Genomic DNA, 26,137 nt, shown 5'->3' on the forward strand with positions numbered 1-26,137 from the left:
GGATCCCATCAGCCGGCCATCCCCTCCATCCTCCCACTAGCCACAGCCACAGGTAGACATACAGCCATGCACAGACGACATACACAGGGGTGCCCACACGCCGCCGCACGCACACACACACACACACACACACACACACACAGTGCCCTCTCCCCAAACACGTACACCTCCCTTTCCATAGACTCATCTGAAGTAACACACACAGAGGCATGGGTGTGTATACACACACACACACACACACACCTGCTCACTCTCCCCCCCTTGCCAAACACACTCACACAAACCCGAGGCACAACACGCACAAGCACAGTACTAAGTCAGCCCCCCCACCCCTGCACAATCCCCGGACACGCCCCCCCCCATATATATACACTCCTCACCTCAGCATTCTCCCTCTCCCATGTCTGAACTGCATTCAGCGCTAATAATATTTTCAAGTCCATCACCCCCAGGCTGGCGACTCTGCGGCTGCTTTGTTCTCGGTCAGATGTGCTTTTCCCCCCTCTTACGCTGCCGCGGCTGCCTCGCAAAAAGCCTCTGACCAGGTGGGATTGAAAGATGCTTTGTGCTCGGTTAAAAGGGTAACAAAGGGAGAAAAAAAAAGCCGTTTGCCACTCACGTTTGCGCCCCAGATCGCTTCATTCCCGGGCAGCGTGTGTGTGTGTGAGATCTGTGTCTGAGAGGCTCAGCGCTGTCAGGGAGCTGTGGGATCAGCAGGCGGGCCAGCCAGCACATTCCCGGACAGAGCCTCGGTGTCTCCATGGGCACTTCCCAGAGACGGCTTCCCTAGGAAGTGAGGACCTAGCCAGAGTCCGCGCCTGAAACACGAGCTTTGGTCTATGGGAGGCTGCAGGGAGCTGGAGCACATGGTCCTATCACAAGCACAGAGCAGCACTATTGCTTGTATTAGGGAGCTGTCGTCGTGGACTAGGACCCTCCTGCGGTAGGTGCTGTACGTGCTCAGGCCAAAAAGACAGTCCCGGCCCCAAACAGCTCACAAGATGAGACAAGCGACAGCAGACGGATCCAGACAGTTATTCCTGCCGAGTCTGAGCCACGGGTGCTCAAGGGGTGACCCACGCCCTGTCATTTTGCAGTGTGGACTCAGCTCAGGCCGCAGCCCCGAGTCAGAAGGTCGGCGTAGCGCAGTACGGACACGTTAGCACGGACGTTAGACCCGGGTCCAGCGATCGCAAACCCCGCTTTACAGGGTGGACGCTCAAGCGTGGGCTTGGAAACACTGAGGGCACAAGCCTGACTCCCGCAGAGTGCAGGGTTGATCTCCCCGGACTGATGGGCAGGGGCTGGGCGCGTGTGACTTGAGGTTCCACCCTTGTAACGGCTGCGAAGGTCGTGACCGATCACAGCGTGCAGCACGGGGACGCTCTAGGATGAAGCCAGGTGCTGCCCTACGAGGTGGTGAAATTCCACTCCGGCGGGGAAGCTCTCTGGAAATGTAAACATTAAAATGGTGCAATTTTGGAAAGTCAAGAAAAGAGCAGAGGCCAGACGTGGCTTCTCTCCCCTTGGCTTCGCTGGGCTTTGATTGGCCTTCCTCCGGCTTCTCAGTGGACACAGCCAAGCTCCCCATGAAGCAACCCTGGCATTCGGTCTGTTCTTTTCCAGCTTGGAGCCTGTCCTGCGGCCTGGCCCCGACGCCTGGGTTGCGTGCCGCACGGACAGCCCCCTCTGCTCTCAGCAGGACCTCGATCACTCTGGGCCTGTGTCTGCTCTCCGGGACGCTGGTTTAGTGCCGCTGGGACTGCCTGGTCTCCAGGGAGCCGCTTCTGCCAGGGTGAGATGAGAATCAGGTCCCGTGGCGTCATGTTGATGGCTAGTCACACCAAACGGGCCGCGTCTCTGGGAGGCTCACCAGGCCTTGTGAGGGGAGGTGTACGTGTGGCAGGAGACATGCAGGGCCTGAGCACGGAGGGGCGTTCCCGCTCTCTGAGACCATCAGCTGTGAGCACCACCGAGGGGGCCTGTTGTTATGCTGGCTCCTGAACAGTGGAAAGGCAGCCACTAGGATACGGTCTGAGGACCTAGCAACTCATCTCACATCATGTACCCACCATGGTATTCCAGCTCTTTCTGCTCGGGGCTGGATTCAACCCAGCAGCCTTGCATGGTACATAACGGGGTCTGGAGTGCCTGATAGCTCAGTGGTTTGAGCATGGGCCTGTATTGGCTTGCTAAACCCAGGGTTTGTAAGTTCAATTCTTAAAGGGACCATTTGGGGATTGGTCCTGCTTTGAGCAGGGGGTTGGACTAGATGACCTTCTGAGATCCCTTCCAACCCTGAGATATTCTATGATTGCACATGGCCAGTCTTTTTAGCAAGCCACCCAGTCCCCGAAATATGCCCCCGGGCCCCTTTCAGGCTGGATCCAGAATGGAAAGTGTAACACCGGTTCCTTCGGTTTAGGATGGAACATTCCACAGCTCTTGTTACCAAGGGGCTAAGCGGAGTCAGCCACCCTGGGACCGGCCTGGCGCTAAATCTCTGTTAGTGGGGAATGCAGCTCCCTTCATTACAAAACAAAAATAGCTGGAAATTCCATTCTTCCTTCCCAACGCCTCCCCCCCTGCTCCTTCCCTCTCCTGATTTCTTCTTGAGGGAGGCCGAGGAGGGTCAGATGGGATGAAGAGCGCAGGACGCACTGACCTCCAATACTCAGGACAGGCAGAGTTGGGCCCCAGCAGGATCTGGTGCCAGATTTTCTCACTGTTCAGGTCAGGGTTAGACTTCGGCCCCATCTCTAAGACCGGCCGTGTGCTTGTCCAGGCAGGAGCGAGCCCCAGCCACAGGTTCAAAGGTCCCAGCACCGGAGACAGATGGGAAACATTTTTCCCATCCCGCAATTTTTTTTTTTTTTGAGGTTTCAAAAATGTTCCTGTTCTGCAGCGGGACAAAACCCGAGACCGTTTGATGTTTTCCTGCGACTCACTAGAATGAGAGCCAGCCTGCAGCCCAGTGGGTTGGCGACACGCACGGGATGGGGGAACAGGTTAAAGGCCCTACTCTGAGTCAGGCACATCCCAAGGGAGGGCCTGAGCCAGTGGGTCATTGTAGGGGGGTCTCTCGCAGCAGAAGCTTTTCGGGACAGGGCCTGTCTTTTTGTTGTTTGTGCTGCACCAAGCGCGAAGGGGTCCTGCACAAGGTTTCGGTTTTGACGAACTGGCGTTTGTCGCCGAAAAACCATTTTGGGGTTGAAATCTTCCCGACCGGCTCTCCCCAGGAGCCTGCTGGGCGCTACACAAATGATGACACCCTACCAAGCATCCGAGGGTGTCAGTGGCTGCCCTGAAATGAAGGGTGCTGCTTGTTGTTGCCCCATGGCCAGCAAGGCTGGTGCATAGGGGCTGCAGGGCATGGCATTATGTCCTCTGGGGAACCTCTGCAGTGCAGGGGCCCCAATGCCGGGGCCAGCACCACGGGAGCTCTGGGGGAAGGGGTACTCTGGAACGGGGCCTGGGCAGGGTGTAGGGGGACGGAGGATGGAGGGTGTGGCTGGGGTGGCCCTGCATCCCGGTTGTTCTACTCCCATATAAAGCCCCGTGGGGGACACTGAAAGAGGGTCTCAACTCAGGGCAGCTCTGAGCCTGTGCCCATAAAACCGGCTAGCTGGCCAGCATGTCCTGAACACCCTGGCTCTGCTACCCCAAGAAGGGGATGATCCTGGCAAACCCGGACAGGTGGCAACCCCTCCCCAAACGGAACCATCCCCCAAACCGTAAGTGCATCCCAGGCCTTGGCCCAAACGGAACCATCCCACCCCCAACCATTCATCCGATGCCCAAACCAACCACACCCGTATCCCGCATTCATTGTCTCCAGGCACCTCCCCAGTCCCAGTGCCCAGCAGAAATCCCCTGAGTTCTGCAGACCCCAGAAGGATCCAGACCCTTGGGTGCAACCCTCCTTCCCCTTTGGAAATCCACCCAGCGCTAGTTCCAAGGTGCTGGCGTTTCAGGGCCAGTCCCGGCCAGCGTGAGATCCTGCTCTTGGAACGTGACCGTGGTGAAACTCCAGCGCAGCCACTGACCATCCCCGTGGGATCAGTCCGGGCACCAGCCATCCTGTCCCGGGGGAAGAGCGCAGAATTGTGAGGCCCGGGGGAATGAAAGGATGGGGCAGGCTGGCACTGACGCCTCCTGACTCTGGAGCCCTCCCCAGCCGCCTGGGATCGTCTCGTTACGCCAACCACCTGCAAGGGCCCTCTGTGCTCCTCACCTGAACTCCTGGAGGCTCCCAGACAACATTGGCATCACATTCTCTCCTTCTGCCCATCAGCGCCTAGGTCGCTGTGCCCACGACCCCCTGGGGCTGGGAGGTGGGGGGGAGAGGGGATGATCACCATCTGCCTTTTGCACACAACATTTCCAAGTGGGAGCTTTCCTCCCTCTAATACCTGCCTGATCGCTCACTATCCCGGGCTTTAGCAGTGCCAAAGGCAACCAGCTCATTGGCTGCAGGCCTATTAGCCTCAGCGTGGGCCCCCCCTCCTGTGTTCCTTCGCTTTCGAAAGGGAAGGACACAATACATCTGGCTGTACCGCCGAAGCGTCCCACGTTCCCTGAAAATCCTCGCCACGGATGCAGCATGCCGCCAGCCGAGGAGCGGAGCCTCGCCCCCCCACCCCCCAAACGCTGCTCTTCATTACGTATGCCGGTCCCATCCCACCCGCACGGATTGCGGTGCTGCCCTATTTTGTGCCAGCTAATACCAGGCAGGCTGCAGCGGCTGCTGTCAGGGCTCTGGGCTCGCTCGCTCGCTCCACCAGATTAAATTGGCAGCCAGGAGGGGAAAAATGTATCTGGGGGGATTAGCAAAGGCTCCACCTGTTAGAGGGAGAGAGGGACCCAGGGCGGCAGCTGTTTCTGCTTCTGTGGTTCTCTGCTCCCCACACCCCCCCAACTCTACAATGACCATAGGCCCAAGTCCAGGAGCCTCCTGTCTCTGGATTGTGGGTGGGCTGGATTGTGAGGAGAGGGATAGCTAAGTGGTTGGCCTGCTAAACCCAGGGTTGCAAGTTCAATCCTTGAGGGGGCAACTTAGAGATCTGGGGGAAAAATCAGTACTTGGTCCTGCTAGTGAAGGCAGGGGGCTGGACTCAATGACTTTTTAGGGTCCCTTCCAGTTCTATGAGATGGGTATATCTCCATATATTATTATTAAACCAAGCCCTTGCCCTGAACACCTGAGGCCCCACCTCCAACCTGCACCCCAAACGCAATCTGACCCTCTGCCCCTCTTCAGCAGCAAACCCCCAGAACTTTCCCCCCACATGCAAACTGGGGGTTCCAAGCCCTTGCCTCAAAAGCATGCTGCCCCTCACCCCTGAAACTAGCCCCCAAACACAGCCCCCTCCCGATCCCGCGCTCCAAATCACCCCCCTTTTCTGGGGTTGGAACCAGCTCAGATACCAGAAGAACATTTCCCCTTCCCTCCCATTGCTCCCGGCTTTCCCCACGGACCTGGCAGGGGGAGAGGCTCGGCACCCAGGCTCCAGCCCACGTCGACACTGCTACGTTCACCTGCGCGGCGTGAGCCGGAGTCACTTGACCCAGGCGCGGAGACTTGCCGGGTATGTCTCCCCCAGCTGAAGCGGGAAGAGCCCGGGCTGTTCAAATCGACAGGTTCCCGAGACTTGGGGGGCTGTGGAGGAGTGGCCTGACTTCCGGCTGCTTCCCCGAACGGCGTTTCCCCTTCACCAGCCGGGTCTGGCTCTGAATCGGACGTGGGATCAGCAGGGTCCCTAGCTCTACAATGGGCCTATTCAAGACCCCCAACCTCTGGGACCGGCTCTCGGCTCCAGATCTTGCGCCAGACTCCCGGCGAGCGTGTGCGCGTGGATGGAGAGAAGCCAGCCGTCTGCAGGGCTGGTGCAAGGATATTTTGCGCCCGAGGCGAAACTTCCACCTTGCCCCTTCCCCCCCGCAGAGCATCGCTTATTATAAACTTTCAAAAACAAATACTGCATAATGTAGCATTGTTCACGTATACTTCCTTCCTTCGTGCTTTCCTATCAAAATCTACTACATTTTATTCTGCCTTTAGAATATCCAATTATTGTTATTAATAAAATGTATAAAATTAGAATGGCGGATACTCCGTCATACAACAACAACTGACAATATCAATACGACAAATTTCAACAACCTCCACACGCATATTCGCACATGATAAACGTATACACTCAAATACTTCACATACACACACAAAGTATTAGCGAAACGATGCAGCAGCAATTGTTTTAGATCTGAAACAACACAACAAAACCAGTTAACCTCATCCGACAACCTCCGAAAACTAGTAAACGGAGCATTATAAACAGCCTGTCAGAACGGGTAACGGCGGCCGCGCGACGAGGAAAATGACGTCATTGCCACTTTGTACCGTAGGGAAGCAGCACGCTTGTGCCCGCAACGCAGGGCTGGCGTAGGCTATGGCCGTAACGTACGAGAGAAGAACGACAAGTTAAAACGCAAGTTCGACGACATTTCTCTTTTCTTTATTCGTTCGTTTTCCAGCAATAGTGTAAAAAAAATGTGGGGGGCACCGCTTTTTGGCGCCCCCAAATCTTGGTGCCCTAGGCGGCCGCCTTGTTCGCCTAGTGGTTACACCGACCCTGAGCGTCTGGGGGAGTCTCTCCTCCCAAAGGCCCAGCAGCCTGGCCGCTGCCTCGAACGCAGGGGGACATGCGCTGCTGTCAGCGACACTGGCTACAGCCAGGGAGACTGTCTCCCCACAGCGTGCAGCAACCTTTGGCTCTGGGAGCATTGGAGGCTCGTCCATGGGGGCAGGGCGAGGGGCAATCCGGACGGAAGTGATGGCGCTGGATGTGCCCCTTGGCCCATACAAGACTTTCCAGTTGCACTAGCTAGAGCCGAAGGCCCAGGGCCACCAGCTCCTCCCACTTAAAGTGGTGCCCCAGCAGGGTCAGCACAACCGTCTCCCTCCCCCCTGCCCCCCAGGAATTCTGCACAGTCCCAGTTAATATGTTCATCTGCCTCTGGAAGCATCAGGTATGGGCCCCTGCTGGGGCTAGGGCAGGGCTGGCCCCGCGTGGCAAACCCTCTGTGCCTGTGATGTGACGTGAAGGGTGGCGTGCCGGGCAGGTAACAGGCTGCCTGTCAGGCAGCAGGTTGTTCCGGCCCAGACTCTGCGCTGACCGGCACACGGAGGAGGGTCTGACTCCACTCCGTTCGCGAGACGAGCCCTTTGCAGGAGCCAGCGGCAGCTGTTGGCCGACAGGGAGATGCTCCTTTCCTGGGCAGCCCTGAGCCAGCGCTGCCCAGGCCACCAGGGAGGGACGCTCAGGGGCGATGGGGCCAGCCAGAGCAAGGGCATGTCAGCTAGGGTTACCATTCGTCCGGATTTACCCGGACATGTCCTCCTTTTTGTGCTAAAAATAGCGTCCGGGGGGAATTTGTAAAGCACTCACAATGTCCGGGATTTCCCCCCTCCCCCGGAGCGGCTGGGAGGGCTGCAGGAAAGTCCCGGGCTGGACTCCGGAGCAGCTGGAGAGGAGCTCCGCCCTGCATTCTGAGCAAGTGTCTCAGCACAAAGTGCAGCCCTCCCCTTTTGCAACTGGGAGCGGTTTCTGCCATGCAGCGTAGCAAAACGGGAGCGAGAACACTTTGTGCTGATACAAGGGCAGCTCTCCCCTGCAACCCGGTCCGGACCTGGGACCGGGTTTTGTTGTGCAGGGCCAGGGACCGGGTTTTGTTGTGCTGGGGAGCTCAGCCACGTGTCCGGCTCGCACAGAGCCCAACACCCTGTTCTGAGCAGCAGGGTAAGGGGGGCAGGAGAAGGGACAGGGAGGTTCTGGAGGGGGCAGTCAAGAAACGGGGGGGGGCTTTTTGGGGGCAGTGGAGAAAGTTTTGGGCAGTCAGGGTACAGGTAGGGGGTAGGGTCCTGGTGGGCAGTTGGGGGGGGGGTCTTAGGAGGGGGCAGTTAGGGGACAAGGAACAGGGAGTCTTAGGTAGGGGGTGGGGTTCTGGAGGGCAGTTAGGAGCAGGGGTCCCAGGAGGGGGCAGTCAGGGGACAAGGAGCGGGGGGGGTAGGGGGCTGGGAGTTCTGGGGGGGAGCTGTCAGGGGGCAGGAGTGGGGAGAGGGATCGGAGCAGTCAGGGGACAGGGAGCAGAGGGGTTTAGATGGGTTGGGAGTTCTGGGGGGGGGCTGTCAGGGGGCAGGAGTGCGGAGAGGGATCGGAGCAGTCAGGGGACAGGGAGCAGAGGGGTTTAGATGGGTTGGGAGTTCTGGGGGGGGGCTGTCAGGGGGTGGGGAGTGGTTGGATGGGGCGTGGGAGTCCCAGGGGTCTGTCTGGGGGTGGGGGTGTGGATAAAGGTTGGGGCAGTCAGGGGACAAGAGGCAGGGAGGCTTAGATAGTCCTGGGGGGCAGTTAGGGGCAGGGGTCCCAGGAGGGGGTAGTCAGGGGACAAGGAACGGGGGGAGGGTTGGGAGGTCAGGGGGGTGGGAAGTGGGAGGGGCAGGGGCGGGGCTAGGGTGGGGCTCCTCCCGTCCTCTTTTTTGCTCGCTGAAATATGGTAACCCTAATGTCAGCTAGTCTGGGGGCGTTGGGGGGGCACTGCTCTGCTGAGTAGCTACAGGGAGGATTTTCACTGGCTCCATAACCTGGGGCCTTCCTCCTGCCTCTGGACCCAGGAGTCTTGTCCCTCCTGCTCCATTCCTCACATCCCACCCCTGCTCCACGTCCCCACATCCCAGCTCCACCCCCCCGCTCCATGTCCCCCCGTCCCAGCTCCACCCCCCACCGCTCCACGTCCCCACATCCCAGCTCCATCCCTCCCCCTGCTCCATGTCCCCCCGTCCCAGCTCCACGTCCCCACATCCCAGCTCCATCCCTCCCCCTGCTCCACGTCCCCACATCCCAGCTCCATCCCTCCCCCCGCTCCATGTCCCCCCGTCCCAGCTCCACCCCCCACCGCTCCACGTTCCCACATCCCAGCTCCATCCCTCCCCCTGCTCCATGTCCCCCCGTCCCAGCTCCACGTCCCCACATCCCAGCTCCATCCCTCCCCCTGCTCCACGTCCCCACATCCCAGCTCCATCCCTCCCCCCGCTCCATGTCCCCCCGTCCCAGCTCCACCCCCCACCGCTCCACGTTCCCACATCCCAGCTCCACCCCCCCGCTCCATGTCCCCACGTCCCAGCTCCACCCCCCCCGCTCCACGTCCCCACATCCCAGCTCCATCCCTCCCCCTGCTCCATGTCCCCACGTCCCAGCTCCACCCCCCCCGCTCCACGTCCCCACATCCCAGCTCCATCCCTCCCCCTGCTCCATGTCCCCACGTCCCAGCTCCACCCCCCCCGCTCCACGTCCCCACATCCCAGCTCCATCCCTCCCCCTGCCCCATGTCCCCACGTCCCAGCTCCACCCCCCCGCTCCACGTCCCCACATCCCAGCTCCATCCCTCCCCCCGCTCCATGTCCCCACGTCCCAGCTCCACCCCCCCGCTCCACGTCCCCACGTCCCAGCTCCACCCCCCCGCTCCATGTCCCCACGTCCCAGCTCCACCCCCCACCGCTCCATGCCCCCACGTCCCAGCTCCACCCCCCACCGCTCCATGCCCCCACATCCCAGCCCCCCTGCTCCATATCCCCACATCCCAGCCCCACCCCCCACCGCTCCATGCCCCCACGTCCCAGCTCCACCCCCCACCACTCCATGCCCCCACATCCCAGCTCCACCCCCACTCCCGCTCCATGTCCCCACGTCCCAGCTCCACCCCCCACCACTCCATGCCCCCACATCCTAGCCCCTCCTGCTCCATATCCCCACATCCCAGCCCCACCCCCCTGCTTCATGTCCCCACGTCCCAGCTCCACCCCCCACCACTCCATGCCCCCACATCCTAGCCCCCCCGCTCCATATCCCCACATCCCAGCCCCACCCCCCTGCTCCATGTCCCCACGTCCCAGCTCCACCCCCCACCGCTCCATGCCCCCACATCCCAGCCCCCCTGCTCCATGTCCCCATGTCCCAGCTCCACCCCCCCGCTCCATGTCCCCACATCCCAGCTCCACCCCCCACCGCTCCATGCCCCCACATCCCAGCCCCCCTGCTCCATGTCCCCACATCCCAGCTCCACCCCCCCGCTCCATGTCCCCACGTCCCAGCTCCACCCCCCACCGCTCCATGCCCCCACATCCCAGCCCCCCTGCTCCATATCCCCACATCCCAGCCCTGCCCCCCCGCTCCATATCCCCACGTCCCAGCCCCCCTGCTCCATATCCCCACATCCCAGCCCCACCCCCCTGCTCCATATCCCCACGTCCCAGCCCCCCTGCTCCATATCCCCATGTCCCAGCCCCCCTGCTCTATATCCCCCTGTCCCAGCCCCCCGCTCCATATCCCCACGTCCCAGCCCCCCCTGCTCCATATCCCCACATCCCAGCCCCACCCCCCGCTCCATATCCCCACATCCCAGCCCCGCCCCCCCGCTCCATATCCCCATGTCCCAGCCCCCTGCTCCATATCCCCCCGTCCCAGCCCCCCTGCTCCATATCCCCCCGTCCCAGCCCCGCCCCCCCCGCTCCATATCCCCACATCCCAGCCCCCCTGCTCCATATCCCCCCGTCCCAGCCCCACCCCCCTGCTCCATATCCCCCGTCCCAGCCCCCCGCTCCATATCCCCCCGTCCCAGCCCCCCCGCTCCATATCCCCCCGTCCCAGCCCCATGCCACCAGCCCCTTGTCTTCCATTTCTGCTCCTGACCTTGCAGGTTCTTTAGTCCTCCTCCTCCCCAGCTGTCACTCCTTGCTCCTGAAGCGTCTGCCTCTGATCCTCTTCTCAGGGGAGCAAGCCCCCCCCCCCCCGATCCCAGCACACCGCACTCCCCCAGCCCTGTCTATTTCCACAGCACTTGGCAAACATGAGACTAATTACACTAATTAAACAAAACATAGACTCCTGCTTGCCCCCCCTTGGCTGCTTGGAGCTTCTCCTGGCAACGAGTGACAGTGCGGGGGGGGGAGGGGGGAGGTGAGAACCTCCAAAGCCAATCCTGAGCCCCTGAGGCAGGGGGTGTCAGGGTGAGTGCATGCAGGGCTCAGGTGCGATGGTCAATGGATTTGGATACGGTGGATGGACTGAAGGGCCCAATGTGCCCCTCCCTGCCTGCTCCCCATGCACCCAGTTACATGACGCCCGCCCCCCCCCCCCAGAGCACGGAGGTGTCTTTGCTGCTTGATGCCATTATTGCTGTCCGAGTACTTGACAGTGGCGGCGTGATGCTGTCCGACGGCGCAGAGCTGTGAGGCGCAGCCCCCGCCCCGCGACTGCCCCCGGCCGAACGTGAGCCCCAGCCCAAGGCCACTCTGCTTCCCTCCCGCTGCAACGGGCCAAAGCCCACCACCTGCTCCAGCCCACTGCACGTGGAGACACACTGTGCAAACTGGGCCCATGTCTAGGAAATGCCCCAGGCAGATGTGCTGCCAAATGCTACAGGAAGGGAGAATGTGGGGGAGCGGAGGGGGTCAGACACAATGAGATCAGAACAGTATATGAGAGAGAGAGAGAGAGAGATGTGTCTGGGGATAGATAGATGATATTGGGGTGTGTATGAGGATAGACAGATAGACAGACAGACAGAGGGTGTGTGTGGAGATAGAGAGATAGATAGATAGATGAATGTATGGGGATAGATAGATAGATAGATAAAGGGGTGTATGGGGATAGATAGATAGATAGATAGATAGATAGATGAATGTATGGGGATAGATAGATAGATAGATAGATAGATAGATAGATAGATAAAGGGGTGTATGGGGATAGATAGATAGATAGATAGATGAATGTATGGAGATAGCTAGCTAGCTAGCTAGATATAGATAGATGGGTGTATGGGGATAGATAGATAGATAGATAGATAGATAGATGTGTATGGGGATGGGATAGATAGATAGATAGATGGGGGGTTTATGGGGATAGATAGATAGATAGATAGATAGCTAGCTAGAGGGGGTGTATGGGGATAGATAGATAGATAGATAGATAGATAGAGGGGATGTATGGGGATAGATAGATAGATAGATAGATAGAGGGGGTGTATGGGGATAGATAGATAGATAGATAGATAGATAGATAGATAGATAGATAGGTGTCTGGGGATAGATAGATAGATAGATAGATAGATAGATAGATAGAGGGGGTGTATGGGGATAGATAGATAGATGGATAGATAGATGGGTGTCTGGGGATAGATAGATAGATGGATAGATAGAGGGGTGGATGGGGATAGATAGATAGATAGATAGAGGGGGTGGATGAGGATAGATAGATAGATAGATAGATAGATGGGGATAGATAGATAGATGGGTGTATGGGGATAGATAGATGGGTGTCTGGGGATAGACAGATAGATGGATAGATAGAGGGGGTGTATGGGGATAGATAGACAGATAGATAGATAGATAGACACCAATGATTTTCAAAACCGGTTAGTGCCCAGCAGCCCCTGTTGAGAACAACGGGCTCTTTTGAAAATCTGGCCACAAGTGACTCTGTGCGAGGATCAGCGTGTTTGCAGCCAGCTGCAGCCTTCAGCTGAGGGCACATGGCTCCACTGAGCCCTATGAGAGCTGCACTTGAGCATCTGTCGTCGGGGTTTGGCCTCGGGCGCCGGAGAGCCGGAATGAATGACTGAGCCGCATGTGGATGAAAACAAATGTGCGTGGCTGGCTCTGTCCTTGGGAACAAGGCGCCTGGGCAGGATGTGCCAGCTTTTATTGGCCCTAGTAATAAGCCATTCCCCAAGCTCTCGGGACCCCGAGGAAAGCCCCTGCCCGCCCATAGCGCTGGCTAAGTGTTTATTTCCAGCTCGAGGCGACATACAGAGGGGTGCCTCAGTGGCACAAGATCTAATGTCCTCGGGATGGCCAGTGCCTTCTGCCCCTCGTGCTGCCACCGCCACACCGCTAGTGTTCGCGAGCTAGTGGGAATGGACCCGTTCCGTTCTAGTGCACACCCAGCCCTAGTGACAGAAGGGCTGCTGGCCAGCACAACTGCCTCTGTATCCCCCTAGCCAAACTTCAAAGGGACTGCCACTTCCCCCAGGCACCTGAGAGCAGGTGAGGGAACGTTGGTTCCATAGCTCAGTTCAGGACAGTCATTCTAACGTGGGCGCCCCCCCCCCCAGTCCCGAATACAGCACTGTGGCGACAGGCATTGGTGATGCGCTCCATAAACAGGGAAACTGAGGCACAGACAGATGAAGCCACTTCTCCGATGGCCGGGCAGCAAGTCAGTGGCAGAGCCTGGGTCTCCTTCTCACTCCTGTGCTTTAACCACAGGACCAGGCTGCTGGTTCAGGATTTGAACCCACAACTTTCCCCCTTGAGCCCAGGTGAAGGCCTCACAGCCTGAGCCCATGCACTCAGACACCTCCTGGGGCAGGCACCCCAGTGCCCATTGCATGCCTCTCAGGCTGGGCAGCTTGGTGGCATGACTGTCTGTCCTTTCGTCCTGCTTTGCCGGGATAATAACAGCGATGCTTTTAATGGGGGAGTGATACAGCCATCTTTGTGAAGAATACAATCGCAGTGGATAATTTCCAGGCCTGATCCTATTAGACCAGCCAACTGCTTCTCCAGCAATAAACCCCTTGCTCAGAGCAATGTGGGAGCTGCAGGAGATTAGCTTCTAAAGACATTTTATGTATCTTATTTTTGTCACAGTTCCCCTTTTTAATGAATTGAACTGCGAAGGAACGGATGATGTGTTTTTGCACGGCTGCAGCCTGCGGGAGATAGATTAGCAGCCAAGCAGGGCGTCAAACTGAGTTTCCTTCGGAGTGGACGACTGGGAGGGACCCTTTGGATTTGACCTTTGGCAGGGACACGTGTGAAGCGGCTGTTTCCTAGTGTTTTTGAGCAGCCAGCAGGATGTGCTGTGCTAGGAACTTAATTTGCCTCTGTGCCCCATGCTGTTTTTCTCCCCTTCAACCAGGCAGTCCCAATACAACCCACCGGAAACCCCACTCCCAGTTCTGGACCAAAATCTTTGGCTGGGAACCCTGGCTGGGGAAAAAGTAGGCGGTTCAGGCCAAAGTTTGGGGAGGGAACCAGGAGCAGGACTGGTGGCCAAGGGGAGGCAGACGTGGAGTGGGAGCGAACCAGCTTCCCTTTGCTGGGGTGCCAGGGTTAAGGACTTTGATGCAGGCAGATGGGTGGCGTCAGAAGGGGTCATTTTTAAGGCAAGTCTGATCAAAGTGATGGGGGCGGGTGTGTGGGGTGAGTTAAGGGGCTACAAGGCTTCCGAGGCTATGCAGCGCTTGACAAATGTGACTGAAAGCAGCGACCCTGCCCCTTGCAGCGGGCATGCGGTTCTGCTCTCCTCGCGTTGCTCACACGTTACATAGCCACTAGAGCGATGGGTGCGCAATAAACGCATTTGAGAAGAGGGGTTCCCATGTCGATAGGTGGATGGATGGACGTGTGGGGATGGATGGATGGGTACATATGTCGGCAGAGAAATAGATGGATACCTGCAGTGAGGATGGCTGGGTATACATGATGACAGACAGACCAGGCGGTTTGGAACACAGAATCAGAGAACCATAGAGTTAGAAGGGACCGCAGGGTCATCTAGTCTAACCCACTGCCGAGATGCAGGATTTGTTGTGTCTAAACCATCCAAGACAGATGGCTCCAGCCTCCTTTTGAAAACCTCCAGGGCAGGAGCTTCCACAACCTCCCACGGCATGATAGACACATCAATAGATCGATGTATCGATAGAGATCAATCAATAGCTAGGAGTATATGGGGATGGATAGATAGATACGAGTATATGGGGATAAATGACTAGATGGGGTATAGTGGGATGGATGACTAGATGGGGTATAGGGGGATAGATGGATAGACATGAGTGTATGGGGATGGATGGATGGATGGGGTATATGGAGATGGATGGATAGACAGATGGGGTGTATGGGGATGGATGGATAGAAGGCGTGTACGGGGATGGATGGAGAGATGGGGTATATGGGGATAGATGGGGATGGATGGATAGATAGAAGGGGTGTACAGGGATGGATGGAGAGATGGGGTATATGGGGATAGATGGGGATGGATGGATAGATAGAAGGGGTGTACAGGGATGGATGGAGAGATGGGGTATATGGGGATAGATGGGGATGGATGGATGGATAGAAGGGGTGTACAGGGATGGATGCAGAGATGGGGTATATGGGGATGGATGGATGGATAGAAGGGGTGTATGGGGTTGGATGGTTGGACAGATAAGAATTCTGCAACTAGATGCGTTAAGAGTTGACAAAAGCTCATGCCCTGAATTGTGGCAGCAGCGCCATCAAAAAACAAATGTTTTTCTCTTGGTTTGTGCTTCCCATTGTGACAGCTGCCATCAAACTGCAGCACTATATTCCCGGCCAGGAGCCTCTGCTGGGCTCTCTAGAGCCCCGGGCAGCGGGGCCCTGCTGGGACCTGCCTGGTGCAGAAGGGCTTGGTTCTTGCCCTTGGATTTATTTGCCAACCGAAGGGCTGCGCAAGGCCGTGGCGGGGCGGAGAACCCATCTAGGCGTCACAACTAAAACCAGAGGGGACGCTGCCGCTTCCACAAAGAGTCTGGACTTTCCCATGCAAGAGCCTTTCCGAAGGGACGTGCAGTGGGGAGGGGGCTGATGGGAGTTGTAGTCCCCTGCTTAGCAGAGCCATCACAATGCACATGAATGCGAGCACACGAACACACACACACACACGTGAAATCCACACACCATGGGCGCACAGAATGCAAACATAAACCTGCACTCAGATATAGAGCCCCTCCTGCAATCCTTCCACACACAATCCCGTTGTTGATTTCAATGGGATTGCACACATGCGTAAGGTCTGCGGGATCTGGAGCCAGATCCGCTATGCACATGCTGGTCCCAATCCTCCTCTCCATGTGATGTCCGGTAACTCCCCCGATTTCAAAGCAGTTACTTCTCATTTACACAACGATGAGACAGACGAGCACCCAGCCCACAGAGTACAGCAGCAGTGAGGGGCAGCAGGAGGTAACTGGACCGCGTTACGCCTCTTCCTCTGCTTGGGGTGTTTCAGAGCCTGCTGTGGAGTCATTTGCCGTTTCATTGTATCCATTATAAAGGGGAGCGAGTTACAGCCCCCTGCCTTCTGCGCTAGCTGTTGATTTCTCTGTTGCATGCATAATGGAGGAGTGTTTGGTAACTGTACTCCAGTTTTGGTTACCGCTTTGACCAGGCGATCCTCGTAACAAAGCAGTGAATGGGCTCGGATTATTTTACCTGGTTCAATGCAGGGCTCAGAGCAAGGGCTGCAGGTGCACACAACACCTGGGCAGGCTTTAAGCCCCGGATAACGGAGCAAAGGACACAGCAGCTCCCTCACACCGTTCGCTGGAGGAGGAGAAACGAAACCAACGTCCTGGCTCGAGCTGGTCATAGGAGCTCCCGGGGCCATTTTCAGAAGGGATGGGGCATGAACCTGGGAGTCCTGGACAAATTCCAACTTGGGTAATTACATTCTGTGATCTAAATTCCTCCCGGTGGTTTCAAGTGGATACAGGATTCGTCTCCACTTCCTCACCTGACCCAATCATAGGGCGGCTCCGTGTCGCTGCGGCTCACCTCAGCTGTGGCCGTGAGCACAGGGCTGGGAGACAACTGACCAGGAGTCTAGTCCCAGGTCTGCCACTGCCTTGTGTGCTCTTGGATAGATCATACTAGGCCTCCCTTTTCCCCATCTCTACAATGACACTCACCCCTTGACCTCTCTGGATGATAAACACACCGTGAAGCACTTTGGGAAGAGAGGCGCTAGGCAAATCTACAATGGCAGGGGTGGGGATGCAAGCAGGGGGCATGTTCCAGATCAGGGTGATGTGCACAGCTGCTGGCAGGGTGGTGGGATGGTGACTTTGCTGCTTGAATGCAGGAGCCAGTCCGGTGGCTCTTTCAGAGAGGTACTGGATGGACAATCACCTGCCTGTCTCCATGTTTTACAGGGGCAGGGACTGGCGGGGGAATGGAAGGGGCTCGTACATTTCCGGATCTGATCTTTTCCACGACATGCCCCACCACTAGATCCTGAGGTCTCTTCTGAGCCTAGCACCTGCGTGGCTGAGGGATGAGCCCCCACTGCCATATTATCCTTTAACGACGTTTGTGGATTTGATTTTACTACCAGTGGCACTTCCTCTGTGCTCAGTTTGCATATCCAGACAGGGATGTCCAGAAACAGCAAAGCAGATGGGTCTCCCCTGTGGATGTCCCCAGCTGTATCGATCCCAGGCCCCTTACCTCCCAGGGAGGTCATGCCTAGGGCTTTGGAATGGATTTCAGATCAGGCACGTACAGATCTGAGGATAAGAGCAGGGCGGTTTATTATTAGTTCATTACTTGGATATTATGGCCTTCCCCACGGCTTGCATGGTCTCTGGAGAGAGATGCTAATTAAGAACCTACTTGAAGCCCTAGATTTTCTTTTTTTGCATTTAATTAATTTTTAAAGTAACATTCCTGCAGTGCTAAAGGATGAGACGTGGAGCCAGGATACTCCCAGACGCAAGGTTTCTAGCACAGGGCTAGCTTCTTGGCCATGCCGCATGTTGACGGCCGGATTTTCAAAAGAGCTCTTCTACCCGTCAGGCATATAAGTGAAGGGAATTAAATCTGGCCACTTCATTAACGTGCCTAATTGGGAATTGAGGTCTTGTGAAGATCTGCCCCTCAGTGTATTTCCCCTTCCTCCTTTTCCTGATTAAATGCAATCCTTACTGTATTATTGCCATGTGCAACGGGTCTGAGCTAGAAGAAAACCTAACTTTGCAGAAGAGAACCCAACTTTTGGAGTTTCCTGACACTTGAGCATTCAGTTCCTTAACTGAATTAACATTATTTTGGGGTTTTAATTTCCTTCTCCTCCTAAGAACAAGAAAAGGGGCTGTTCAATCATTTTCAAGACTCCCTTCAATATTGCTAAATGCATTAAGTCAGCTCTGCATTGCTAACTCACTTAAGCAGTAAATTGAGGCAACTTTAACTGATATGTCCTGAAGTCACGAGGCCTTAATGGGCATCCTTAACTCTGACATCCTTAATGGTATATGCAAGGTAAATCGGGCGCTGCTATTTCTGCTTATCCATAACATAAGAACAAAGGATATTCAATAAGACTGGAAGGCTACATATTTAAAACCGATAAGACAACTTTTTTATATACAATGCAGGATTAACCTGTGGAACTCATTGCTACAGGATATCATGGAGGCAAGGAGTGTGGATCCAACACACATAATAATGCTTTGTCCTTCTATAGCATTTTCATTCCAGTGTCTCTGTAGTGTGAGGAGATAAACACAGTGGAACCATGCCTTAAGCAGCAACTAGTGAACTCTCTGACTGGGGAAGCACCCTTTTTTATTAAGCTCCCGGCTGCAACACATTCTGGTCTTCTTTGGTCACTGTGAAGGGCGAGGAACCATATCACCCCTCCACAGCCTCCAAGCACTTTGCAAACGATTTAATTAAACCTCACAACAGCCTTGAAATCTAGGTATCGAGCCCTTTGTACAAATAGGTAACCAGAAGCACAGAAAGCTCAAGTGACTTGTCTCAGGTCACACCCGTGTGGCACTGGTGTAAGTGAACATACAACGTGCAAAGCGATGGACAATCAAGCCGTTGATGTCCAGTCCTCGTAGCCTCCAGTCTAACTAACTTCCCAACCTAGCTCTCCTTCATCCTGTCCAAGAAATGGCTGAAGCACACCAGAGCTGGCTTTGAGCAGAGTCTGTAGCCCCTTTCCTAGCTAAGATCCTCTGAGATGCAGAGTCAGGATGGACTTCTCCACAATGCCCACATAGCAGGAGGGTGCTTATTAAAGGACAGAGCCACTGCCAGCCAGCGAGAAGGCAGAAGCCGAGCTGGGTTGCAGTTAGCCCGTGCAATAGATGCTGACAAGCAGCATCTAAGCACGTAAACCAGAGTTAACTAGTCCGGCCGAAAAGCAAGTTATTTGGTTGCCTTTTGGGAGGCGGCCGAGTGGAAAAGCAGAACGACGGCTGTTAGTTAGTCTGCTAAACAGGCCCTCCGCCCCATGTGGTGCCAAGGGACCGCAGCTGTGGAAGGAGAAGGAGGGTGAGCTCTGCGTAGTTCAGCTGCTTGGGAGTGTCTGGCACAACCCTCCGCTTTGGAGATGTACCTGTGACCGTCACCGCTGTATTGCTGGGAGTGCCCAGTCTGTGCCCTTCTACCTCGCCGGCACTGCCTCATCGCTCAGTGCCTCTGACAGCGGTGGCTGGAGACGGTACGACGCTCTGTTCTACTCCCGCTCTGTCACTCATCCGCTGTGTGGATGTGGGTGAGCCATTTTCCCCTTTCTCTGCCTCAGTTTCCCCATCTGTAAAATGAGGATCACAATATCTACCTACCGTGGACTGCCAAAGGTTTGCCTCGTGAATATCCTTCTATCTGCTGAAAGTATTATTGTCTGCCTCGCCATCACATCTAAGGCTACGTCTACACTACACAGCTTTTAGTCTGCTAAAAGTCGCGCGGTGTAGCTGCTGTTTGTCGACTCTCCTGCCGACAAAAAACTTCCACCCCCAATGAGCGGCGTTTACGTTGGCGGTAGGAGCGCTCTCCTGCCGACAACACGCTGTTCACACTGGGGCTTGTTGCAGCAAAACTTTTGTCTTTCGGGGTGGGTGGGTGGGGGAGGTTAACACCACGAAAGGTTTGTCGTTCAATTGCCAGTATAGACAAACCCTAACTGTCTGTCTATTGAAAGAACAAAGAAAGCAAGAAAGAACAAAAGTAAGGTCTCCCTGAGAGAGCACAGGGCATGTGTCTCCTCTGTGCTAGTCTGCATGAACACAAAATAGCTCCCTGTCTCGGCAGATAGCAGAGGGTTTAGAGGTTTAAAGGGCAGCATACAAAACAATGGACTGACAGGTGCATAATTAAACCCATCCCCACACCCTTCCCTGCCCCCCAGAACCTTTTCATACTTTGCCAATAGGCTACCGCTGTACTGCTTCAGAGACAGCAAAGGGTTTGGGGGCACATATGAGGGCAGGAGAAATGCCAGATCCAGTCATGGCCTAGGTACAACTCTGACCTTTGCCCTGAACAGCCTGCCAATCACTGGGAAGCGCTGCTGTGATGTCATTGCCCCAGAGTCTGGTGGCAGGGTTGGGGTGAGAGGACACAGTCTGGTCCCCAGGTTCGATCCCTTGCTGGTGGGGAGTCCTGCAGAGGTAGCACATGTGGTGCACGGCGGGTATCCTATGCTGTTTGCTTGGCAGGGTGGCATCCCCCTGCCAGGCAGAGGCCTCATGCACTGTTGGAAAGCAGCCCTGTGTTACATCACAGCATGGGGAGTGTATTGGGGGCCTCTTTTTGGGCTGGAACAGTGAGAATCGGGACGGGGGTGATCCTGTCTCAGTCTCTGGCAGCACTTCTGGACAACCCAGGAGATGTATGAAAAGCACCGATGAGAGCCAGGGCGGGCTCCCCGGGAAGGGGATTTAAGGATGGAGCAATGGGCAGCTCCTGCAGGATCACGTGTTCTGACAACCGGGGCTGGGCTACAGGTCTGGAAGCCAGGAGACTGGGGTTCTGTGCCCAGCTCAGCACATGGGTCTCCAGATGACACGTCCCCTCTTAGCACCTGAGAGTGAAATGGGGACTAATGGGACTTTTAGTCCCTTTGTGACTTGCTGTGAGATCTCCAGCCACGCAAGCACGAAGCATCATCAGGCCAGGACTGCGTGGGAAAGGGATCGTCCCTGGAACAGGCTGGCCAGGCGAGCCCCGGCTGCGCTCGGAATGGGCCCTAGTGTAGGATACCTGGCAGTAACCAGACCCAGTGCTGCCCAAAATCGACTTGCCACCTTTGCTTCCTTCTGCTGCAGAAACACCGGGTGATGATGAATACCAAGCCCCGCTCCTCTTGCCCCCTGGTTTCAGACATTACATCTGATCTCAGTTGAATTCCCACTGGAGCGGGCGAGGGTGTGGGCTTCCCTGCCATACTGAAGACTGACCTGCCTGTAGGAGGGCCGTATGAAATACAGGAGCCGTTCAGAAGTTTGCCGTCCCACCCACAACAGGGGAAGGGACCACTCCCCCCCACCCTTTATTTTTAACTAATTGCTGATCTGTTGTCCTCCTCCCCTTGCTCCCAAAAACAGGCATCCGTCTCCATTGAGCGGCCGACATCGTGAGCGGAATCAATAGCTTCTTTATAGCTATTGTGGGTGGTGGGGGTGAGGTGGGTGGATGACACAGTGGCTGCAGACTAGTCCCTTCCATGAGCGCTTAGCCCAGGCCAGGGGGTGGGGAAAGCCTGTGTGATAACACTAGGCCGCACAACCTGGCTGGAAGCTAGAGTACAGGAGAGTCACAGGGACTGTCTCCATCCAGCGGCTTCCACAAAAAATCCACTTTATATTAATTCCGGCTGAGTCTCGTCTGGTCTGTTGCGAGGCTCGCGTGGAATAGTTCTTCGCTGAAAGTAAAGCGGGCCCCCAAGGGAAACTCTGGATCTAGGTGCCCCAAACTCCAAGGGGCCAGACATGCCTCCTTGGGCCTCATGACCTGCTCCCCAAGAGGGGTTTGAGCTCCGCCCCCGAGGGGCGTTCTCTGCCGCCGTCCGCCAGCTGCAGTCAGCGGCTCTCTTCCCCTACCGGAAAACTCCCCACGGAGCTAGATGTCAGAGCATTAATGCAGCGAGTAATGACAGGCAAATAGAGCAGCCATTTCACGCAGAGCCCCGTCCCCCGCACAGCCGGGAGTGCCGTCATTCACAGACATCGGGGTGGGGTCGCTCACTCTCACGGCCATCTGCAGGTCTGAAGCAGGCCCGACGGAGGGACAGCGGTGCCCCCCATGACCCTGCCCCTTGCTGTGTCTGTGACCTCCCAGCTGGGACTTGGGCCTGCTGCGGGGGAAGCAGTGCCGGCTGATTTGACACCTGTGCGGCGTTTGTAACTCTCGCTATTCCCAGACGCCTGGCGCTTGCTGACTGCTCCCTCCAGAGCTGAGCCATTCGGATCTAAAGACTTTCCCATCACACACGAGACCAGCTCAGAGCAATCTCATCAGCCTTCACTGGAGAAAGCAGCGAGTGGTGAGGGCGAGAAACTGGCTATCAGGACTCCTGGGTTCTTTTCCTTGCCCTGCAACAAACTCGCTGTGAGCAACCTCCTTGCACCACAGCTTAGCCCTCTGAGAGAAGGGGCTGATGATACTGACTAACCACCCAGTGAGGGCTCTACAGTGGATCACCCCTGTGGTCCATCCGTCCTCTGACACTGGCCAGTACCAGACACTTCAGTGGAACATGCAGGTAACTTCACAATAGATAAGTTAGGCAACAGCCTGGATTTCACGAAGGGCTGGAGGATTCCAGACAGAGGAATAACATTTGCAAATGAAGCTCTGGTGCTCCAGGACAGACCTGGGTCACTTGCAGGGGTTGGGGCAAAGCGCTGGGAAATGCACCCTAGGGAGCAATCCCGCATTGCTCCCAGGGAGACGGGACTGGGTGATCCAACAGGGCTTTTCTGTCTCTAATTTCTGCGAGTCTATTTGTGCTCCATGTCCGGCACTGCTCAGTTGGCCACGTAGAATAGGAGGAAGATTTTCCACTTCCCTTGACAGCATCACTGGACCCAGCCAGAGGCAGGACGCCGACGAGATGGACCAATTGACTCATCCACTTTGGCAATTCCTGTGGGTATTTCTGCTCCACTTCTAAACGACACCTGGGTGCTACCTACTTCCCTGTCTGCCGCTCCCCCAGGCCAGGCATGACACAGAGCCACTGGTAGCTGGGACAAACACATCCCTGGTGTTAGTGATTCCAGTGAAGTCAGTGGAGTACAGAGGGAGGAATTTGGCCTGTTCTCCTGGCACTAGAAGCTGATATTTCCCTGCACATACACTGTTCTTGCACTGACTCTTCTGTTGCATACACCACAACCTGTCCTGTAGCCCAAGCAGCCGCCACCCGGACGCCTGCATCTCTCCTCCTTGCTCTAACACTCAAGCAAAAAAATCGCCATCCCAAATTATACTCCCCAACCATCTCGCACGCTGTCTATTTGGCCAGGTTTCCAAGATGGATGGAGCAGGGCGAACGAAATGCATCACTCCCTGTCTATGTAAGGAGGCGGAGAGCACTTCCTCGGCGGGGGCCCATTTATAAGTCGACGACAGCGTTTACAGGAGAGCTGGGTAATAATCCATCACCGGAGGATCTTTTGTGTTCCCCTGCCCCGGGTAATGATGAGACCAGGTCCTGATGAACAAGAACGGGAATATGTCTGCATTAAACAAGCCTGCTGAGTCCCCTGGGACTCTGTTTCCAGAGCGTGGCACAGGGTTTTTAGCCAAGGATGGCCAAACTGGGCAGGATATTGGAAGAACTGAATCCTCAAATTTCACCTCAAACCGTAACCTAACTCGCACACTGTTATGCCAAGCTGTGCCCCCACACCAGGAACTTGCTCCCCAAACTGCAACCAAGCCCCCAGTCAGAACCGTCAACCTTTAAAGCAATTTGGTATCACAAACCCGTGTTGCTATTGAGACCCCAGCCATCCTGCCAATCCCTGTACTAAGAGTGTGAGTCTGGATTTCAACTCCTCTCTCTGCTTCTCCCCCGCACCCACCTGCACAGGGTGAGCACAGCAAGAGGTCTTCAGGGCAGTGGCTCGGAACCTTGTCAGATGACTGTCCCCCTTTCCGGAGTCTGATTTGTCTTGCTTACCCCCATCTGTCACCTCCCTTAAGAACGACTTGCTTACAAAATCAGACAGAAAAATACACAAGTGTCACAGCACGCTACTACTGAAAAATTGTTTACTTTCTCATTTTACCATATTATACAGCAATTGGAATATAAATATTGTACTTACATTTCAGTGTATAGGCTAGACAGCAGTATAAACAAGTCATTGTCTGGATGAAATTTTAGTTTGCAGAGACTTCGCTAGTGCTTTTTATGTAGCCTGTTGTAGAATTAGGCAACTATCTAGATGAGTTGATGGACCCCCTGGACGACCTCTGCCTACCCCCGGGGGTGCGCGTACCCCGGGTTGAGAACCGTTGCGTTTTAGGGCATCGGCCAAGGTTCTTTTTTTAAAGTTCTTCTTAAGGAACAGGCTTCTTGCTTGCTGTCCTTCCAGCCAGCTGCCCTAAGGAGCTGGAAATTGTATCTGGGTCTCTCGCATGGTCCACTAATCACAAAGCTGCCACTGGGCTGGCCCTCGAACCAGGTGCATGTACGCAACTCTGTGTCTCTATTACACACACGCACTGACGCACACATGGGCTTGCTTTGAAGCGCGCTTTCTCGCTCTCTCTTTCTGGATTCATCACCTCCTATGCCGCAGAATAACCCCTCTGGTTTGTCCCCAGGCAGGAGGCGAGTAGAGGCCTCCACATATCAGTATCTATCTGTCGTGTTTAACAAATTGGTTTAGGCACAATCTGTATGTAAATATCACCTCCCTGGGGACAGGCTGTGCTCCTTAGATCAGAATGGGCTCACGCTGCATGTCACGGGGCAATATGAATACCTGGGGCGACGCCTTTGTTGTCACCCGGCTGCTGGGTTGTGTAGGAGAGGCATTGCTCTTTACAGGTCACTGTACGGGACGGGCAATCCGGACTCCTGGGTTCTATTCCCGACTGGTTTACAGTGCCACCTAGGGCAAGTCTCAAACTCCCTGCCCCATCCAGCCTTTGGGTAAATACATCACTGCATCTTCCACCCATTTTAAATGCTACAGATATATGTAAAGGATGATGGAGAGTCATGTAGTCTTAAGGTTGAAGCTAATTTCCCACTATAAAGCCCAACTATGAGTCTCTCCCACCCCAAACCCAAACCAAACTCAGTCAGCCTGGAATTTCACACAGTCGCTCTCTAGAATTCGGTTGGAAGGTTTGGGGCAAATCACACAAAAGATGTTCTGGAGCTAAGCCAACGGGGGTCTCTGTGCAGGGGGATTGGTGCTGTTCAGAACATTGGCCAGGCTTTCAATCTTGAAAGATGTTACTTTTTTTTTTTTTGGCTTGTTGTAGTTCCTGATTGACTTTGTTTTGCTGTAGCGGTTGGGAGGGATTATTTCACTCTTCATGGCCATTTCCACATACGGGGAGAGAGAGCTCAGTGGTTTGAGCATCGGCCTGCTAAACCCAGGGTTGTGAGCTCAGCCCTTGAGGGGGGCCATTTAGGGATCTGGGGCAAAAATCTGTCTGGGGATTAGTCCTGCTTTGAGGAGAGGGTTGGACTAGATGACCTCCTGAGGTCCCTTCCAACCCTGATATTCTATGATCCTATGTACATCCAAAATTTGAGGGCGTTGTGGCAATCTACAGTGTGTTGCTGTGGGTTTTATGACTGGCCTCAGGGACTCAGCCTTAACTCCGGACAGGGACACCGATTCCCAGGAGCACCGCCAGCTTTTCTGCTGCCCTAAGCGGCGGAAGGTCCCGCCCCGAAAGGCTACCCCCCACAGAAGTGGCAGAAGGTCCCGCCGCGGTTGCCGCGCCCTAGGGCGCCTAATGGGTTGCGTTGGCCCTGCCGATTCCTGCCTGGGAATGTAGGATGAGACACAGGACAAACAACGGCACAACCCCTGGCACCTTTATGGTTTTCAAAATACGCCATTTTTGGGCTCCCTCCTTGCTGTACCCTCAGACTATATCTACACTGCAATCATGGGGCCAGCTACAGCTTGTGTAGACACATCTGAGCTAGCTTTAACCTAGCTAGCTTGGGGACTGCAGCAGTGAAGCTGTGCTGGTCTGCACTGCAGCTTAGGCTAACTACCCAATGAATTACCCAGGGTTCCAGGTGGGCTTGTACCACCCGTTCTTCCATCCCTTCCCTGCTTCTGCCCCTGAACTAGCAAGATCCCAGCTAGCTTCAAGTATGTCCATGCAAGCTGTAGTCGCAGCCTGTGACTGCAGCGTCAACGAACCTTTAGTCTCAATCAGTGACCTCCACTTAACCCGCTAGCGAAAGGGTTAATGAATTCCCGTAACGATTAAAAAACGACAACAAAAATAAATAGCACAAAAGTATATTACTTTAGTGTCAACCACCGC

At 55.5% G+C, this 26,137-nt stretch overlaps 1 protein-coding gene across 5 annotated transcripts in view; it reads right to left on the reverse strand.

Annotated features, from left to right (window-relative positions):
- The window catches only part of LINGO3 (leucine rich repeat and Ig domain containing 3), a 128,220-nt gene that overhangs the window by 22,587 nt on the left and 79,496 nt on the right, over positions 1 to 26,137 (reverse strand). For 2 of the 5 annotated variants that reach the window (XM_054013952.1, XM_054013951.1), the window contains exon 1: positions 620 to 768. The exons of the other annotated variants lie outside the window; for them this stretch is intronic. The gene's annotated coding sequence lies outside the window, so the exon portion shown is untranslated. Of the gene's footprint in view, positions 1 to 619; positions 769 to 26,137 lie in introns of those variants that run through there. 5 annotated transcript variants of the gene reach the window in all.

Source organism: Malaclemys terrapin, chromosome 24 (assembly GCF_027887155.1).
Source record: "Malaclemys terrapin pileata isolate rMalTer1 chromosome 24, rMalTer1.hap1, whole genome shotgun sequence".
Lineage (NCBI taxonomy): Eukaryota > Metazoa > Chordata > Testudines > Emydidae > Malaclemys > Malaclemys terrapin.